Source organism: Platalea leucorodia (genome assembly GCF_965183815.1).
Source record: "Platalea leucorodia genome assembly, chromosome: 28".
NCBI classification, from domain to species: Eukaryota; Metazoa; Chordata; class Aves; order Pelecaniformes; family Threskiornithidae; genus Platalea; species Platalea leucorodia.
The window spans coordinates 670,735-688,577 of record NC_138850.1 but is presented as its reverse complement, the minus strand read 5'-3'; the positions used below and the strand labels follow the sequence as shown (position 1 = coordinate 688,577).

The 17,843-nt window shown below is 59.9% G+C and overlaps 1 long non-coding RNA gene across 1 annotated transcript; it reads right to left on the bottom strand.

Annotated features, from left to right (window-relative positions):
• Positions 1-15,216: 15,216 nt before the first annotated feature.
• Positions 15,217-16,501, bottom strand: LOC309601106. Its single transcript, XR_014230536.1, has 3 exons — positions 16,398-16,501; positions 16,187-16,318; positions 15,217-15,373 (listed from the first exon to the last, which is right to left on the bottom strand). It is a non-coding gene; the product is annotated as an uncharacterized lncRNA (long non-coding RNA).
• Positions 16,502-17,843: the final 1,342 nt, after the last annotated feature.

Here is a 17,843-nt window from a genome sequence, read left to right as displayed (position 1 = left end):
GACACTGGGGGGGGGGGGACGGGGGACACCAGAGGCCAGCGTGGGGTGGCAGGTCCTGGTGCTTGGTGGGTGACGCTGGGTGCCGGTGGAGGACCACGTTGGGCACCCCAGGGCCAGCGTGAGATGGAGGGGGGATCCCGGACCCCATCCCCGCTCCCCCCCAGCTCCATAGGGGATGGAGGGGACCCCCAATCCCCATCCCCGCTCCCCCCCGGCTCCATAGGGGATGGAGGGGACCCCCCAATCCCCATCCCCGCTCCCCCCCGGCTCCATAGGGGGTGGAGGGGACCCCCAATCCCCATCCCCGCTCCCCCCCAGCTCCATAGGGGATGGAGGGGACCCCCCAATCCCCATCCCCGCTCCCCCCCGGCTCCATAGGGGATGGAGGGGACCCCCCAATCCCCATCCCCGCTCCCCCCCAGCTCCATAGGGGGTGGAGGGGACCCCCAATCCCCATCCCCGCTCCCCCCCAGCTCCATAGGGGATGGAGGGGACCCCCCAATCCCCATCCCCGCTCCCCCCCAGCTCCATAGGGGGTGGAGGGGACCCCCAATCCCCATCCCCGCTCCCCCCCGGCTCCATAGGGGATGGAGGGGACCCCCAATCCCCATCCCCGCTCCCCCCCAGCTCCATAGGGGATGGAGGGGACCCCCCAATCCCCATCCCCGCTCCCCCCCGGTTCCATAGGGGACAGAGGGGACCCCCCCAGTCCCCCCCCCGGCTCCATAGGGGATGGAGGGGACCCCCAATCCCCATCCCCGCTCGCCCCCGGCTCCATAGGGGATGGAGGGGACCCCCAATCCCCCCCATCTCCCCCCCGCTCCATAGGGGACGGAGGGGACCCCCCCCATCTCCCCCCGGCTCCATAGGGGACGGAGGGGACCCCCCCCGCTCCCCCCGGCTCCATAGGGGATGGAGGGGACCCCCAATCCCCCCCCATCTCCCCCCGGCTCCATAGGGGACGGAGGGGACCCCCCCCCCCCGCTCCCCCCGGCTCCATAGGGGACGGAGGGGACCCCCCCCGCTCCCCCCGGCTCCATAGGGGACGGAGGGGACCCCCCCCGCTCCCCCCCATCCCCTCTCCCCCGACCGGGGACAAAGCCGGGCGGCGCCGTCCCCGTCCCCATCCCCGGGGGGGGGGGGCGGAGGGGGGGGGGTCTCCGTTACCTGCCACCCCCCCGGGGGGGGGGACACACCCCCCCACCCCCCCAGACGGCGACAATACGACCCCCAACAACCACAAAGGCGACGCCGGTGACTCCGGTCCCGCTGGCTTCGGCTCGTGGCCGTGTGTCTGTCCGTCCCCCCCGGCCCCCCCCTTCCTGTCTGGGCCCCCCCCCCCCCGCTCCCGGCTGCACCATCCCCTTCCTGTGTGTCCGGACTCACCGAGCCGGCGTGCAACAGCCCCGGCGCCGCCCCCCACCCTCCATTCTTCCCCCCCCCTCCTCCAACCTTCCCCCCCCCCCAAATAATTCCCACCCCCCCCCCCCCTTTTCATTCCTCCATCTCCTCCGCATCCCTTCGCTCCCGGTACCAGGTAACGGGGGAGACCCCCGGGGAGGGGGATGGGGATGGGGGGGGGGGGACCGCACCCCGATGCCCCCCACCCCGGGGAGATGGGGAAGGGGGGGAGGGGGGGGTGCTCCCCATCAGCCCCTCGCCCACCCCCCCTCTATTTTAACCCCCCCTTCGCCTTCACCTCCCTCACATCTCCCCTTCCCCCCCAGCATCCAGCCGCCTTGTTTTCACCCCCCCCCCTTGCACCCACCTCCCCCATGTTCTCCTCGCCCCCCCCCCCGCACCCACCTCCCCCCCACCCCCCCCGGGCCCCCCCCCCTTTCTCCCCCCTTTGCATTCAGCCGCGATTTTCATTTTCCCTCCAGCCCTGTTGCATTTTAACCCCCCCGTTATATCCCCGTACCCCCCGTTATATCCCTGTGCCCCCCCATTATATCCCTGTACCCCCCGTTATATCCCTGTACCCCCCCATTATATCCCTGTACCCCCCGTTATATCCCTGTGCCCCCCCGTTATATCCCTGTACCCCCCCATTATATCCCTGTGCCCCCCCGTTATATCCCTGTACCCCCCATTATATCCCTGTGCCCCCCCATTATATTCCTGTGCCCCCCCGTTATATCCCTGTACCCCCCCATTATATCCCTGTGCCCCCCCGTTATATCCCTGTACCCCCCCATTATATCCCTGTGCCCCCCCGTTATATCCCTGTACCCCCCATTATATCCCTGTACCCCCCCCATTATATTCCTGTGCCCCCCCGTTATATCCCTGTGCCCCCCGTTATATCCCTGTGCCCCCCCATTATATCCCTGTGCCCCCCCGTTATATCCCTGTACCCCCCGTTATATCCCCGTACCCCCCCATTATATCCCTGTGCCCCCCCGTTATATCCCTGTACCCCCCATTATATCCCTGTGCCCCCCGTTATATCCCTGTGCCCCCCCGTTATATCCCCGTACCCCCCCATTATATCCCTGTGCCCCCCCGTTATATCCCTGTGCCCCCCCATTATATCCCTGTACCCCCCCGTTATATCCCTGTGCCCCCCCATTATATCCCTGTACCCCCCGTTATATCCCCGTACCCCCCCATTATATCCCTGTGCCCCCCCATTATATCCCTGTGCCCCCCCATTATATCCCTGTACCCCCCCATTATATTCCTGTGCCCCCCCGTTATATCCCTGTGCCCCCCGTTATATCCCTGTGCCCCCCCATTATATCCCTGTACCCCCCGTTATATCCCTGTACCCCCCCATTATATCCCTGTGCCCCCCCATTATATCCCTGTACCCCCCCGTTATATCCCTGTGCCCCCCCGTTATATCCCTGTGCCCCCCCATTATATCCCTGTCCCCCCCATTATATCCCTGTGCCCCCCCGTTATATCCCTGTGCCCCCCCATTATATCCCTGTGCCCCCCCGTTATATCCCCGTACCCCCCATTATATCCCTGTGCCCCCCCGTTATATCCCTGTACCCCCCCGTTATATCCCTGTACCCCCCCATTATATCCCTGTGCCCCCCCATTATATCCCTGTACCCCCCCGTTATATCCCTGTGCCCCCCCATTATATCCCTGTACCCCCCGTTATATCCCTGTGCCCCCCCGTTATATCCCTGTACCCCCCCATTATATCCCTGTGCCCCCCCATTATATCCCTGTACCCCCCCGTTATATCCCTGTGCCCCCCCGTTATATCCCTGTACCCCCGTTATATCCCTGTACCCCCCCGTTATATCCCTGTGCCCCCCCGTTATATCCCCGTACCCCCCCATTATATCCCTGTACCCCCCGTTATATCCCTGTGCCCCCCGTTATATCCCTGTGCCCCCCCATTATATCCCTGTACCCCCCCCATTATATCCCTGTGCCCCCCCGTTATATCCCCGTACCCCCCCATTATATCCCTGTGCCCCCCATTATATCCCCGTACCCCCCCGTTATATCCCTGTGCCCCCCCATTATATTCCCTGTGCCCCCCCGTTATATCCCTGTACCCCCCCATTATATCCCTGTGCCCCCCCATTATATCCCTGTGCCCCCCCGTTATATCCCTGTGCCCCCCGTTATATCCCTGTACCCCCCCATTATATCCCTGTGCCCCCCATTATATCCCTGTGCCCCCCCGTTATATCCCTGTACCCCCATTATATCCCTGTGCCCCCCCGTTATATCCCTGTACCCCCCCGTTATATCCCCGTACCCCCCCGTTATATCCCTGTGCCCCCCCGTTATATCCCTGTACCCCCCCATTATATTCCCTGTGCCCCCCCGTTATATCCCTGTACCCCCCCATTATATCCCTGTGCCCCCCCGTTATATCCCTGTACCCCCCCATTATATCCCTGTACCCCCCCGTTATATCCCTGTGCCCCCCCATTATATCCCTGTGCCCCCCCGTTATATCCCTGTGCCCCCCATTATATTCCCTGTGCCCCCCCGTTATATCCCTGTACCCCCCCGTTATATCCCTGTGCCCCCCCGTTATATCCCTGTACCCCCCCATTATATCCCTGTGCCCCCCCGTTATATCCCTGTACCCCCCCATTATATCCCTGTGCCCCCCCATTATATCCCTGTACCCCCCATTATATCCCTGTACCCCCCCATTATATCCCTGTGCCCCCCCATTATATCCCTGTGCCCCCCCGTTATATCCCTGTGCCCCCCCGTTATATCCCTGTACCCCCATTATATCCCTGTACCCCCCCGTTATATCCCTGTGCCCCCCATTATATTCCTGTGCCCCCCCATTATATCCCTGTACCCCCCCATTATATCCCTGTGCCCCCCCGTTATATCCCTGTACCCCCCCATTATATCCCTGTGCCCCCCCGTTATATCCCTGTACCCCCCATTATATCCCTGTACCCCCCCATTATATCCCTGTGCCCCCCCGTTATATCCCTGTGCCCCCCATTATATCCCTGTGCCCCCCGTAATATCCCCGTGCCCCCCCATTATATCCCTGTGACCCCCGTTATATCCCTGTACCCCCCCATTATATTCCCATGCCCCCCATTATATTCCCGTGCCCCCCATTATATTCCTGTACCCCCCATTATGTTTCTGTGCCCCCCATTATATTTCCATACCCCCCCATTATATTTCCATGCCCCCCATTATATTCCCATACCCCCATTATATTCCCGTACCCCCCCATTATATTTCCGTGCCCCCCCTTTCATTTCCACCCCTCGCCTTCACCTCGGTCACATTTAACCCCCCCATCGCCGCTCCCTGGGGTCACCCCAACCTTTGGGGGGGGGGCATCTTGGGGGGGGGAGGTCCCCTTTCTGCTGGGTAGAAGCACCCCAAAACACCCTGGGGGGGGGGGTGACCCCCCAGCACCCATCACCACCCAGCCGTGACGCCCCCAGGGTGGTCCCTACATCCAGCGGGAGTTGGGGGGTGGGGGGCACCCAATTTGGGGGTGTCCCCCCCGCCCATGGACCCCAATACCGCCGTTTGCATCGCAGGGACCGGTGACCCCCCCCTCCCCGAACCGCGCCGGCGCCGGGGCGAGCCTGGAGCACCGGGACGAGATGCAGGAGAGCTACGAGAGCGTCATCTCCCTGGGTGAGGCCCTTCACTCCCTTCTTATTCAAGGAGGATAAAATTAAATTAATTATCTTAATTAGTGGCGAATTCATAGGGTGTAAAACCACCAAAATCGCCAGGATTGAGCTTAAAAAGAGCCTGGGGCGGGGGGGGGTTCAACCGGGACCCCGTTTCCAACCACGGCTCTATGGCTCCCTTGCCCTTGGCCGTCCCCATCACGGCGTCATTTTTGGGGTGCAAAGAGCTATAACCGGTATCCAACTGTCTCCCCCAGCCGAGGAAATCGCCATCAGTTGGCCGCGGATCACCGCCTTCGCCGAATCGCACCGGAGGAGGGGGTTGGTATCCGGTAAGTCGCCGATCGCCATGCCGGTTGGTGCCGGTGAGGACCTAGGAGCATGTTTTGGAAGCCCCAAAACCATGGGGTGATGGGTGCAGGAGATGGGAAAGCAGCCGGATACGGCCGCCGCGGTGCCGGGAGGGATGCGGGCAGCCAACCGGTGGGTTTTCGGCGGCAGGGCCGGATCCTCACCTCCATTTTTCCCTGTAGATGATGGGTTGTTGAGCGAGAACGAAGAGGAAGACCCACCGCCGGGCGAGCTGGAGAAGGTGGACGCCGAGGGGACGCCGGCGGGGAAGCCCAAGGGGACCAGCCCCGCCGGCGGAGAGGGGACAAAGCCCGGTGACAGCCCCCAAAAACCAGAAAACCAGCCCAGAAAGCCATCGGGCAAGCGACAGGGTAAATCGGGCCACCGAGGCTTCAAGAAATTCCCCCCGCGGAGCTTGCTCGGCCACGGCCGCTGCCACGACTGCGGCAAAGCTTTGGCTTTCGGTTCAGCCTTCAACAAACGCCGGCGAGGGACTGAACGACCCCATAAATGCCCCGAATGCGGAAAATGTTTTCGGCTCAGCTCAACCCTCATCACCCATCAACGCCGGCACGCCGGCGATAAACCCTACAAGTGTCCCGACTGCGGCAAGACCTTCAGCGTTGGTTCGGCGTTCATCCAACATCAACGGGTGCACGCCGGTGCCGGCGCCGGCGCGGCGCCTTGCCAATGCGGCGTCTGCGGGAAGAGTTTCCCGGCCAGCGCCAGTTTGGTGAAGCACCAAAAATTACACCTGGAGGAAAAACCCTACAAATGTGGGGATTGCGGGAAGGGTTTCAACTGGAATTCGCATCTGGAGCGGCATCGCCGGATCCACACCGGCGAAAAGCCCTACGCCTGCCCTGAATGCGGTAAGAGCTTCAGTTGGAGCTCCCACCTCGACCGGCATCGCCGTACCCACGCCGTCGCCGGCGAACCCGCTTGCCGTTGCGCCGATTGCGGTCGCTGCCCAACTCCTCGCGGCGCCGAAGGCTCCAAAACCCCCGAGAAGCCCTTGCAGTGCGGTGAATGCGGGAAGGGCTTCACCAAGAGCGCGGCGTTGGCCAAGCACCGGCGCGCTCATGCCGGTGAGAAGCCCTACAAGTGCGGGGAGTGCGGGAAGGGTTTCGGCTTGAACGCCGCGTTGCTGCAGCATCAACGGAGCCACGCTGCCGGCAAACCCTACCAATGCGGTGATTGCGGTAAGAGCTTTGCCTGGAGCTCCCATCTTGACCGGCACCGGCGTATCCATATGGGAGAGAAACCCTACCGTTGCGGGGATTGTGGGAAGAGCTTCTCCCAAAGTTCCCACTTGGAGAGGCACCAACGCGTCCACGCCGGCGCCGAGCAACCCTGCCAATGCACCGATTGCGGTAAGAGCTTCTTGGCCTCCAACAAGCGCCGGCGGCTGTTGACCGGCACCGGTGAACGACCCTGTAAGTGCACCGATTGTGGGAAGAGCTTTCTTTGGGGAACCCGTGCCCGACCGGCGCCGGAGAGGACCCATAAGTGCAGCGAGTGTGGGAAGAGCTTCACTTACCGGGCGGAGAACGTCAAGCACCAGGGGACGCAGACGGGGGAGAAACCCTATACCTGCCCCGAATGCGGGAAGAGCTTCGGGCAAAATTCGGCGTTGGTGAAGCATCGCCGGATGCATACGGGAGAAAAACCCTACAAGTGCGGGGACTGCGGGAAGAGCTTCAGCGTCCGCTCCAACCTCATCAAACATCAACGGACCCACCTTGGCGAGAAGCCCTACAAGTGTCCCGATTGCGGGAAGGGTTTCATCCAGAAGTCGGACCTCACCAAGCACCGCCGGATGCACACCGGGGAGAAACCCTACAAGTGCAACGTCTGCGGTAAATGCTTCAGCGTCTCCTCCAACCTCATCAAGCACCAACGCATCCACCTCGGCGAGAAACCCTACCAATGCTCCGAGTGCGGCAAGAGCTTCATCCAACGCTCCGAGCTCACCATCCACCAGCGCGTCCACACCGGCGAGAAGCCCTACAAGTGCCCCGAGTGCGGCAAGTGCTTCAGCCGTAGCTCCCACCTCAACCGCCACCAACGCACCCACGCCGGGGACAAGCCCAAAGGCGGCGCCGCCGCCGCCGCCGCCGTCGGCAGCCCCCTGCCGCCCTCCGGCGCCTTCTCCGGTGCGGCCTTCTCCCCGCCGTTGGGCGGCTCGGCGGCCCCCATCCCCTCGCTGCCCTCCTTCCCCGCCTCCCCCTCGCCCCTGCCCATCCCTTCCCTCTCCAGCCCGGCCCTGGACCTGCCGTGGGCCCTCTCCTTCCCCGCCCGCGCCTTCCCCCACCCCTCCTTCCCCTCGGCCCCCGCCTCGGGGGCGCAGACCTCCTCCCTGATCAACTGAGCGGTGCCCGGCCCTGGCCGTGGCTCCGTCCTCCTCCCAACCTCCCCAGCCGCTCGCCCAACCCCCAGCTGGAGTTGGCCTCAACGGCCCATTGGTGGGGGGCTTGTTCCTGCCCCGAGCCGTTGGGCCTTGGCGGCTCATTACCGAGCTCTCTGATTGGAGGATGGGGCAGTCCCCTTCGTTGTGTGGCTCCGTCCTCCTCCCAACCTCCCCAGCCGCTCGCCCAACCCCCACCCTGGGTTGACCTCAAAGACCTGGTGTTGGGGGACTTGATCCCACCTGGAGCCGTTGGGCCTTTGTGGCTAATTAATGATCTCGCTAATTGGGGATGAGGGAGCTCCTCCATCCCTGTCCGTGGCCCCAGCTCCATCCTTCCCCCTACCTCCCCAGCCGCTCGCCCAACACCCAACCTGGGTTGACCTCAAAGCCCCAGCGTCGGGGGGGCTTGTTCCCACCCGGAGCTGTTCAGCCTTGGTGGCTAATTAATGATCTCATTGCCGGCACCAGGTGCTCCCCCCTCGGCATCCCCCCAGCTCCGCACTGGGACGCCAACCCCCATCCCAGTCCCCCCACTTCCCACCCCATCGCTCATCCCAGCATCTCCCAGCGGTGCCCCCCAGAGCATCTTCCCACCTTACCCCTCTGCTCCCCATTGGATGAAGGTCCACGTCATCGCCCCCATCCGGGTACCACCCTCTGCTCCCACCTTGGAGCGTTTTGGGAGAAAAACCGGCAGAAACGGGGATTTTCCCACGCCGCCGCATCACCCTCTGCCCGCCCGGGAGCTGCCACGCGGGACTCGGGGATATTCCCACCTCCCCGTCTCCTGCGGCCTCTCCCTGAGCTCCTCTTATCCCACCTCATTCCTCAGAAACGGAGCCCGTCGGGGGGTTTCTTCTTTTATTTTTTATTATTTTTTGTTTTCCTTTTGGAAAGAAAAGACTTCTGGGCAAAACCACGCGATTTTGCGACGTCATTTTTCAGGCACTTACTAGAATATTTCGGGTTTGGGGTTTTTTTTTTTTCCTTTTCCGCGCGGACTTTGCAGAAACTTTCATGCGTTTGTGGTGGTTTTTTTTTTTATTATTACTGATTTTCCTGAATTTTTATGTTGGCTTTTGCTCCGTCCCTCGGAGCGGGATCGGTACGGTCGGGAAAAGGCAGTGGCGGTGCTTTTTTCGCTGCCTAAAATCCCGATTTCTCCCATTTCCCGATTTTTCCCCGTTACCGAGGGAGCGAGCGCTTCTCGGGGGAAAATAAATGAAGAACGTTTTTTAAAAATTAAAAAAACACTAAAAGAAACAGAAAGGGTTACATGCAAAATATCAAAGCATGGAAAGAAATACAGAAGAAAAAGAATTAAGGCTGAGAATGACTTTTTTTTTCCCGAAAAAGGATAAAAAGCTGAAATAAGACTTGGAAAAGTAGGGATTTGCTGAAATCTCTGGAATCGGGAAGGTTTTAACTGAAAAGAAAATCATTCAAGAGGTGCGGAGACGCTATGGGAAGGACGCGTCGTGTTTGTTAAAAAAAAATAAGTTTAAAATATCGGCAAGAGGAACCGGTAGTACCGTAGGTGCGGAAAAAAAAGAGGAAAAAATATCAAAATATGGGGAAAAAAAATCACAGAAAATGAAAAAGGAGGAAAAGAAAGCAAAGGACGTACGGAATAGAAAAAAATTGGTGATAAAAAATAGAGAAAAGGATAAAACCCACCATCCTAAGGAAGTACGGGAGCCTGCGGCAGGCAGCGATCGCAGGCAGCGCCGTGGGAAGCGGGAGCCGAGCCGGCGTCGGATGCGGTAACGCCGGGAATTGCTGCCGGATCGTTGGATACGGAAAAAACTACGAATTAAAAAACCAACCAACCAACCAAAACAAAAATGGCCGGAGCGGCTGGAATTGGCTCCGGGCGTTTGCCGGAGGTGCGATGGGCGGAGCGATGCGCGGCGGGAGGCGGAGCTGCACCGTCCCCTTGCCCGATTCAACAGCCCCTGAGGCTGGTCCCTGGCTCCCTGGGACGTGTTTTGGGGACCTGCCTGCCCCCCCCCGGCCAACCCCGCTTGCAAAACGGGTGTCACCGATGGCGTAACCGTGATGTCACCGATGCCACAGCCATGATGTCACCAACGGAGAACCAGGACGTCACTGCTGGCAGAACCGGGATGTCACTGATGGCACAACCATGAGGTCACCGATGGCTCACCTGGGATGTTCTCAATGGCACAACCATGATGTCATCGCTGGCACAACCATGATGTCACAGATGGCGCAACTGGGATGTTATCAATGCCACAACCATGATGTCACCGATGGCTCACCTGGGATGTTATCAATGGCACAACCATGATGTCATCGCTGGCACAACCATGATGTCACCGATGGCGCAACTGGGATGTTATCAATGGCACAACCATGATGTCATCGCTGGCACAACCATGATGTCACAGATGGCGCAACTGGGATGTTATCAATGCCACAACCATGATGTCACCGATGGCTCACCTGGGATGTTATCAATGGCACAACCATGATGTCATCGCTGGCATAACCATGATGTCACCGATGGCTCACCTGGGATGTTATCAATGCCACAACCATGATGTCATCGCTGGCACAACCATGATGTCACAGATGGCGCAACTGGGATGTTCTCAATGGCACAACCATGATGTCACCGAAGGCACAACTGGGATGGCGCAACCAGGGCGTCATCGCTGGCACAACGGGGATGTCACTGCTGGCACAACCGGGATGTCACCGATGGCGCAACCACGATGTCACGGATAGCGCAACCACGATGTCACCGCTGATGCAACCATGATGTCACCGCTGACGCAACCAGGACGTCACCGAGGATGCTCATTCTGCCTTGGGGACCCTCCGGACACCCCCACTGCCTTCGGATCCCCACGCTCCCCCAAGGAGCTGCCGTGCAGGCAGCACCAGCCCCATTTTGGGGGGGGGGGGACACAAAACTTGTTGGAAGGAGCCCCAAAATCTCCCGTTCTTGCCTCAATTTTGGCCGCCGGTCAACGGGAGCCGCTGTGGGGGGTGGCTTTTGAAGCCTACCTCCAAATCACCTCGGCAAGGCACGAATGCCGCGTTCACGAGGGCGGGGCGATGGTGCTCACCCCGCCCTTGCGCTAATTGGGCCTTAATGAGCCTGCTAATTAGGCGCTCAGCCGCCGCCCTGCCTTGGGGCTCGCCGGCCAATTTGGGCCCAGTTAACCCAAAATGGAGGGCACGGTGAGATGATACGGCTTGGCGACTTGGTCAACTCTACAACGCCGGGCTCTGGGGATGGGGTCATCGGCGGGGGAGGGGGGGACACACATGAGGAAACCCCCTTCCCATCATCCCGCAGAGCCCAGGACTCCGCATACGGAAAGCGGGGAAGAGGAGGGACGGGGATGAAGTCAAGAACCTCCCCCGGGGTTCAAATCGTTGAATTCTTTGTAGGAGGACACGGTGGCCGCGCCATGGGGCGCAGGGGCCCAAACGGAGCCACGAGGGACAAAAGCCACTCCGAAAAGAGCACGAAGGGCTTCAGCGAGGGGATTTTGGGGGGGGGGGGGGAAACCACCCCACACCGAACTGCGATTTAAGTGAAATTTATATATTTTCTGGTGTTGTCCGTGCTTCCAAAACCGGCGTGGACGTGTCGCTGTGCTGCTTGTCAACGGTCCCCCTCCGTGTCCGCTTTCGGGGACTGCCTCGTCACCGCGGCTCGCGTCTTCATAGTTTTGTTTTGTTTTGTTTTTTCTTTTTTGGAGTCGCTTTCTTTCCATGAGTAGTAATAAATTAGAGCCTAGCTACCCTGGCAGTGCTGCGGTCCTTTCCCTCGGTGGGCTGAAAAGTGGTCGTTCCTCTTCCGTTTGCTTTGGAGGGCTTCAAACCGCGTCAAGATCCAATTTTCCACGGATTTTTCCCTTTGGTTGAGTTTCCAGTTGGGTCGCTCCAATTTGAAGCTCAGTTGCAACTCATCCTGCAGTTAAAAATGTCCTTTTTTTTTTTTATTTTCCAGTGCAAGATTCCCATAAATCCAGTAAAAATGTGTCAGGACGGAGGGAAGCGTTGAGCCTTCACCAGCTGAACCCTTCGGTCGTGGTCACTTGGACAGCCAAGAGCATGGTGGCACCAAAACCACCTTTTTAACCCCAAAAGGCCACTCCACGTGGACCACAGCAGAAGGTTGGGTCCCTAGGGCTGCTCCAAACATCTGCTGGTGAACCCCAAGGAGAAGAAATTAGATTAACCCCCCCCCCCAAGACTCCAAGGGGCACCACCAGCCATGGCCACATCCCACCCACCCGAGCGAGGGGCAAGCCAGGATGGCAGCCCATGGGGTGGATCAGCATGGCCACGCATGGATGCTCCTCCAAGAAATCCTGCAGAAGGACCAAAATCCTCAAGGCTGGGCTTAAATAGAGCCCCTGGACCGCGGGCAGGGGCTGGTGGGGGTCCCAAGTGGTGACGGGCACGGTTGTTAATGACCATTACTGCCCTCAGCCTCCAAAATGGTTTTTAGGGTGGCTCTGAAGCACATCTCCAAGGGGTTCAGCACATCTCCAAGGGGTTCAGCACATCTCCAAGGGGTTCAGGTTGTCTCCAACGGGGTTCAGGACATCTCAAAGGGGTTCAGGACATCTCCTAAGGGGTTCAGGACATCTCCTAAGGGGTTCAGGATGTCTTGAAGGCATTAGACACATCTCCAAGGGGTTCAGGACATCTCCTAAGGGGTTCAGGACATCTCCTAAGGGGTTCAGCATGTCTTGAAGGCATTAGACACATCTCCAAGGGGTTCAGGACATCTCCTAAGGGGTTCAGGATGTCTTGAAGGCATTAGACACATCTCCAAGGGGTTCAGCTCACCTCGAAGGGGTTCAAGCCCATCTCCAAGGGCTTCGGGACACCTCCAAAGGGGTTCAGCATGTCTCGAAGGAGCTCAGCATGTCTTGAAGGGGTGCAGCACATCTCCAAGGGCTTCAGGAGATCTTCAAAGGGGCTCAGCACGTCTTGAAGGGTTTCAGGATGTCCCCAACAGGGTTCAGCACGTCTTTAATGGGTTCAACACATCTCAAAGGGGTCCAACACATCTCAAAGAGGCTCAGCACATCTTTAAGGGGTTCAGCACGTCTCCAAGGGGTTCAGGTTGTCTCCAAAGGGGTCCAACACATCTCAAAGAGGCTCAGCACATCTCCAAGGGGTTCAGGACATCTCCAAGGGGTTCAGCACATCTCCAAGGGGTTCAGGTTGTCTCCAAAGGGGTCCAACACATCTCAAAGAGGCTCAGCACATCTTTAAGGGGTTCAGCACGTCTCCAAGGGGTTCAGGTTGTCTCCAAAGGGGTCCAACACATCTCAAAGAGGCTCAGCACGTCTTGAAGGGGTTCAGCACATCTTTAAGGGGTTCAGCACATCTCCAAGGGGTCCAACACATCTCAAAGAGGCTCAGCACATCTCCAAGGGGTTCAGGTTGTCTCCAAAGGGGTCCAACACATCTCAAAGAGGCTCAGCACATCTCCAAGGGGTTCAGCACGTCTCCAAGGGGTTCAGGTTGTCTCCAAAGGGGTCCAACACATCTCAAAGAGGCTCAGCACGTCTTGAAGGGGTTCAGCACAAGCTCAGCGTGTCTCCAAAGGGGTTCAGCACATCTCCAAGGGTCTTGACCGCTTCCCAGGCAGCTCCCTGGGCAGACGCAAGCAGTGCCGGTACCCTGGAGGACCTAATGGGGAGGAAGAGCAGCCCCCCACCCCACCCCACGGCTTGGGGGACGGCTGAGCACCCCAAATCAAGCGCAAGCCCCCCACCCCAGGGCACGCTGCTCCCCATGCCCGCCCTGGGGACAAGGAGCCGGTGCCAGCCCCGTCCCCACCCCACAGCTCTGCCATGGGGCAGAGACCCCTGGGCACAACCCCATTTTGGGGCACAACCCCATTTTGGGGTCCAACCCAGGGACCTCGAGCCCTCCTGAACTTGGCTCTGCTGGAGCAGAAGGTGCTGAGGAAACATCTGCGGGGGGAACGGTGCCAGGAGGGGAACAGGGTGGGGTCTTTATTTTTAGATCGATATTAAATTTCCCTTGTCTTAATTAAATCGCTGCCGGGGTTGGGGGGGGAAGGGGTCTGCGTGGAATATGTATATATTCCTACTTTTATTTGGGAAAGGTTTTAATGAGCCTTAAAACACGCATAAAAAGACGACGTAGGAATTTTTTTTTAACGCTGGAAATACAAGGTAATTGTGGTGGCCGTGCTACGGGATAATTATAAAAATGGAACAAAATTGAATAAATCTGAAGGCTTAATCTAGGAAAAAAAAGAGGATGAAAAAGGGTCTGGAGGAGCAAGATCAAACCACAAGATGCTTCCTCCATAGCGGAGCATGAAAGGAGATCCTCGGTGAGCAAAAGGAGGCGATTTTTCTTTGAATGAATAGCCAATACATGGAAAAACGCCTTATTTTTTTTCCAAGACAAAAAAAATCTGACGGGTACAAGCAGACAAGCTTAAAAACCCGGCAAGAAAATGGCCGTAGAGAACGGTAAAATGCTAAAGCGGCCGTGTCCTGCGTCCTCCGCGGGAGCGAGAGCCGCGAAGGCATGCCTGGCGTGCCAAAGATTTGCCTGCAACGTCCTCCCGCACCCGAAGGTTTCGCGTGGTTTGCTCCCTGAAGGACAAACCCGACCGCTCCGCCGAACGCCTAAAATAGCCGGCGAGGAAAAGCCGTGCCGAGGGGGAAAACGTCTTGCCCGGGAGCAGCTGCAGACGTTGCTCCTGTCTTGGGTTTCTCCACCCAACGAGCTGGTCCCTTTGGTCCTTACAGCTCTAGAAAGTCAGATATAAGCTACAGACTCTCCAAACAAGCCAACATCCGTATCAACGCGACGTCCCCGCTGCTCCTGAAGCATCTCCTCCCTCCCCGTCTCATCCAGCATCACGGAGAAGAGTTGGGCTCCGTCGAAGGCGATGGGGCTCCGTCGAAGGCGACGGGGCTCCGTCAAGGGCGACGGGGCTCCGCCGAGGGCGACGGGGCTCCGCCGAGGGCGACGGGGCTCCGCCGAGGGCGACGGGGCTCCGCCGAGGGCGACGGGGCTCCGTCAAGGGCGACGGGGCTCCATCAAGGTTTCAACACAACCAAGGTTTCAACACAACCAAGGTTTTGGCTCCACCAAGGTTTTGGCTCCACCAAGGTTTTGGCTCCACCAAGGTTTTGGCTCCACCAAACCCTCCCAACAAGGAGCTGTGACGAGATTCCCCCCCCACTTGGGACCTTCCGTGTCCAACTGATCCCCGCAGACATCGGCATCTCCTGCCGTGGGACCTGTCCGCCCGCGGTCCCGCATCCCACCACCCTTCCTCCCCTTCTCCACCCATTTCCCAGCCCCACATTGTCCCATCCCGGGACCTCTTCGACGCGTCTCCGGCCTCTCACCACCTCCATCCTCTTCACCATCCGTGGTCCCGTCACCTGCAAGGACGGACATGCCAACGCGGGATCCCAAAGCGTCCCACCAAACCTCGGCGCATTCCCAATGGATCCAAGACCTGGAGATGACCACACCAACCATCAAGCTCCAAGCAAGGTCTTCTAGACCCATCTCCATGTCCTTTGAGTATCTCCAAGGGTGGACCAGCTCCGGGAAGCCCTCTTCCAACCTTCTTCCATCATGGAATATCTCAAGTTGGAAGGGACCCATAAGGATCATCGCATCCAAGTCCTCGTAGGAGGACGGCACCCAAAAAATAAGCTCATTTTTTAAGGTTTAAGCAAAGTTTCATGGGTTTGTTCTGATTTCTGTCTGGATTTCAAAGGGAAAAGGGGAAAAATAAAAAGGAGCTTCATCATTTCCCACTTTTTTCTAGGATTTGGTGGAGCTCCGAGGTTTCTTCTTGGGGTGGGGGGGGTCCCCCAGACTTTGGGGACCACCTTCACCCCCCCACACACATGTTTTGCTCTTATTTTTTAACCATCTCCCCAAATCACCTGCCCTAATTCCCGCAGGAAAATGGCTATTTCCATGGAAAAAACAGGGAGACCCCCCACCACCACCACCACCTCCCCGCTCCAGCGCCCCGGGGATGCTGGGGGGAGGCAGCCGGATGCCTGGATCCCCCTTTTCCCGGTGATTTTCCCGGTTCCCGGAGCCTGTTGCAGGCCGGCTCGGTGTGGAAGGACACAGGAAAGGGCTGCCCCAAGCCGGAGGAAGCGGAGGGGGAGGTCGGAGCCCGCAGGTACCGGGGGAAGGACGGGGGCGGCCCCGGGGAGGCTCCGCCCGGGCCCGGGGATGCCCCGCTGGGGCCCGGGGATGCTCCGGCGGGTACCGGGGATGCTCGGGTTCGGGCCGGGGATGCTCTTACCCGCTCCTAGAGATGCTTTTCCCGCTCCCAGAGATGCTTTTCCCGGTCCCAGGGATGCTCTTCCCGGTCCTAGGGATGCTCTTCCCGGTCCTAGGGATGCTCTTCCCGGTCCTAGGGATGCCCTGCCTGGTCCTGGGGATGCCCAGCTCAGTCCCAGGGATGCTCCGGCGGGTACCGGGGATGCTCGGGTTCGGGCCGGGGATGCTCTTACCCGCTCCCAGGGATGCTTTTCCCGGTCCCAGGGATGCTTTTCCCCGTCCTAGGGATGCTTTTCCCCGTCCTGGAGATGCTTTTCCCGGTCCCGGAGATGCTCTGCCTGGTCCTAGGGATGCCCAGCTCGGTACCAGAGCTGCTCGGCTCAGTCCCAGGGATGCTCCGGCGGGTACCAGGGATGCTCGGGTTCGGGCCGGGGATGCTCTTACCCGCTCCCAGAGATGCTTTTCCCGGTCCTAGGGATGCTCTTCCCGGTCCTAGGGATGCCCTGCCTGGTCCTGGGGATGCCCAGCTCAGTCCCAGGGATGCCCAGCTCAGTCCCAGGGATGCCCGGCTGGGTACCGGGGATGCTCGGGTTCGGGCCGGGGATGCTCTTACCCGCTCCCAGGGATGCTTTTCCCGGTCCCAGGGATGCTCTTCCCGGTCCCAGGGATGCTCTTCCCGGTCCTAGGGATGCTCTTCCCGGTCCTAGGGATGCCCTGCCTGGTCCTGGGGATGCCCAGCTCAGTCCCAGGGATGCCCCGCTGCGTACCAGGGATGCTCGGGTTCGGGCCGGGGATGCTCTTACCCGCTCCTAGAGATGCTTTTCCCGCTCCCAGAGATGCTTTTCCCGGTCCTAGGGATGCTCTTCCCGGTCCTAGGGATGCTCTTCCCGGTCCTAGGGATGCCCTGCCTGGTCCTGGGGATGCCCTGCCTGGTCCTGGGGATGCCCGGCTGGGTACCGGGGATGCTCGGGTTCGGGCCGGGGATGCTCTTACCCGCTCCCAGAGATGCTTTTCCCGGTCCTAGGGATGCTCTTCCCGGTCCCAGGGATGCCCTGCCTGGTCCTGGGGATGCCCTGCCTGGTCCTGGGGATGCCCAGCTCAGTCCCAGGGATGCTCCGGCGGGTACCGGGGATGCTCGGGTTCGGGCCGGGGATGCTCTTACCCGCTCCCAGGGATGCTTTTCCCGGTCCTAGGGATGCTCTTCCCGGTCCTAGGGATGCCCTGCCTGGTCCTGGGGATGCCCAGCTCAGTCCCAGGGATGCCCAGCTCAGTCCCAGGGATGCTCGGGTTCGGGCCGGGGATGCTCTTACCCGCTCCCAGAGATGCTTTTCCCGGTCCTAGGGATGCTCTTCCCGGTCCTAGGGATGCTTTTCCACGTCCTGGAGATGCTTTTCCCCGTCCTGGAGATGCTTTTCCCGGTCCCGGAGATGCTCTGCCTGGTCCTAGGGATGCCCAGCTCGGTACCAGAGCTGCTCGGCTCAGTCCCAGGGATGCTCCGGCGGGTACCAGGGATGCTCGGGTTCGGGCCGGGGATGCTCTTACCCGCTCCCAGAGATGCTTTTCCCGGTCCTAGGGATGCCCTGCCTGGTCCTGGGGATGCCCAGCTCAGTCCCAGGGATGCCCAGCTCAGTCCCAGGGATGCTCCGGCGGGTACCGGGGATGCTCGGGTTCGGGCCGGG